This window comes from Rhinopithecus bieti, unplaced genomic scaffold (assembly GCF_001698545.2).
Source record: "Rhinopithecus bieti isolate Rb0 unplaced genomic scaffold, ASM169854v2 scaffold_33308, whole genome shotgun sequence".
NCBI lineage: Eukaryota > Metazoa > Chordata > Mammalia > Primates > Cercopithecidae > Rhinopithecus > Rhinopithecus bieti.
Window position 1 is genome coordinate 36,141 of NW_016814044.1, and position 2,240 is coordinate 38,380.

General features: G+C 43.8%; 1 protein-coding gene across 1 annotated transcript in view; it reads right to left on the reverse strand.

Annotated features, from left to right (window-relative positions):
- The window catches only part of LOC108513589 (TBC1 domain family member 25), an 18,980-nt gene extending 17,365 nt beyond the window's left edge, over positions 1-1,615 (reverse strand). The window contains exon 1 of the mRNA XM_017849395.1: positions 1,092-1,615. The gene's annotated coding sequence lies outside the window, so the exon portion shown is untranslated. The remainder of the gene's footprint in view (positions 1-1,091) is intronic.
- Positions 1,616-2,240: the final 625 nt, after the last annotated feature.

A 2,240-nucleotide genomic window follows, 5' to 3' on the forward strand; every position in this document is an offset into this window, starting at 1 on the left:
GCCTCCCAAAGTGCTGGGATTACAGGCTTGAGCCACCGCGCCCAGCCAATTTTTGTATTTTTTTAGAAGAGATGGGGTTTCACCATGTTGGCCAGGATGGTCTCGAACTCCTGACTTCAGGTGATCTGCCTGCCTCAGCCTCTCAAAGTGCTGGGATTACAGGTGTGAGCCACCACGCCCAGCAGATTAGGGCTCTTATAAAGATGTTGAGGGTGTGGGTTCACTCTCTTCTGCTCTTCTGTCATGTGATGATGCAGCAAGAAACCCTCACCAGACACACAACCTGCCTGCACCTTCATCTTGGACTTCCCAGTCTCCAAAACTGTGAGAAACAAATTTCTCTTCTTTACAAATTCCTCAGTCTGTGGTATTCTGTTATAGTAGCACAAAACGACTAAGACACACACCCAGGAAATTTAATACTGATACAATACAATTATCTAATGTATGTTCTGTAATCAAATTTTGAGACCATGTCCTAATTTATCTGTGTGCTCACAGGGACCAGAATAGGCAAGAGTGGAGGAACAAAGATGAGAAGAGAAAAAGTGGCTGAGAGGTCAAGGGAACAAATGAATAAGTGAGCAAGAATATAAACAAATGAATATGGTGCAGAATGAGTGAATGAATAAACACAACTAGCATTATTATAATATGCATTGTTACATTTTGGTATTATAACTGAAATACATAATGCTAAAGCTATACCGTTATACTACATTATAAATCTGCATTATATATAATTATTACATACATGACTAGGTTATATGTTACAATAGTATAATACAATAGAATTATCATTATTAGAGATAACACTTTCTGAGCCTTCATTATGCAGTCATGCACCGTTCCAGGCATTTTATGTGAATTTCCCCTCACAATGGTTCTAAGATACAAGGCCTCGCAATGGTTCTAAGATACAATTTTCTCTTTACAAGTGAAGAAATTGAGGCCTAGTGGTTGAGCCAGGATCTATAGCTAGGACACCTTGCTACCCATCCCACCATGAGGGAGTGTATTGTGAGGGGTGGCATCACCCTATGGGGTAAAGGGGTCCCAGAGCAGTGCTCCCGGGGGCACTGGGTACTCACTGTCCTCCGAGGGCCGAATATCTACACGCAATTGCAGGTAAGGTTTGGAGGCAGTGGCAAAGGCTGTGCTGAGGTCCCAGTCAGATAGGAGTGAGAGGTAAACTTCCTGTCCTAGCCGGTCCCGGCCCAGGTAGCTGATGCCAAAGTTCTTCTTCCTGGACAGGGGATATGAGGGAGCTCTCAGGGCCCCTGATGCCCTGGAGGCCTCAGGGACAGTTTCCAAAACAAGGAGGGTAATATAGAAGGTGTTGAAAACAACTTCCTACTATGTGCAAGGTACTGTGCCAAGGATTATGGGCAGCCTGAGATCAGGTCATTTATACCCACTTTGTTACACCAACACATACGAGCAGGTACATACCTGCTTGTATCTGGAGGTCACATTGGAAACTGGTAAAATGTTGGCCGGGTGCAGTGGCTCACGCCTATAATCTCTGCACTTTGGGAGGCCGAGGTGGGCGGATCACCTGAGGTCAGGAGCTCGAGACTGGTCTGGCCAACATGGTGAAACCCCTTCTGCACTAAAAATACAAAAAAATTAGCTGGGTGTGGTGGCAGGTGCCTGTAATCCCAGTTACTCAGGAGGCTGAGGCAGGAGAATCACTTGAACCTGGGAGGTGGAGGTTGCAGTGAGCCAAGATTGTGGCATTGCACTCCAGCCTGGGTGACAGAGCAAGACTCCATCTCAAAAAAAAAAAAGTTGGTTCTCTCTGGGGTAGATGAGGGACAGAAGTGGGAAGAAAGCAGCCTTCTTACTACATAAAAAAATAAAGCAATCTGCGTTTGTTATTTTCACAACAAAATGTTTATGTAAGAAAGTCTAATAACAACTAAGAATTTATTATTCAGCTATACTTGTGCAACTATGTAGTTTGTTGAGTGATGCTCACCGTAACCATGGAAACATCCTAAATACCCATCAATTTTGTACTGTTTGAATTTCTTACCATGTGCATGTATTCCTCCAAAACCAGCACCACAACAAAATGACTATGACATCTGCCCCCAAGAGACACCACTTTTCAGTTATCAGATTAGCAAATTTTGCAGTTATACAGTAACCAGTGTTTGTGAGGGTGTGAGGGAAACAGGCATTTATGTGCTGCTGATGAGATCATAAACTGATAAAACCTGTCTGGAGAGCATTTT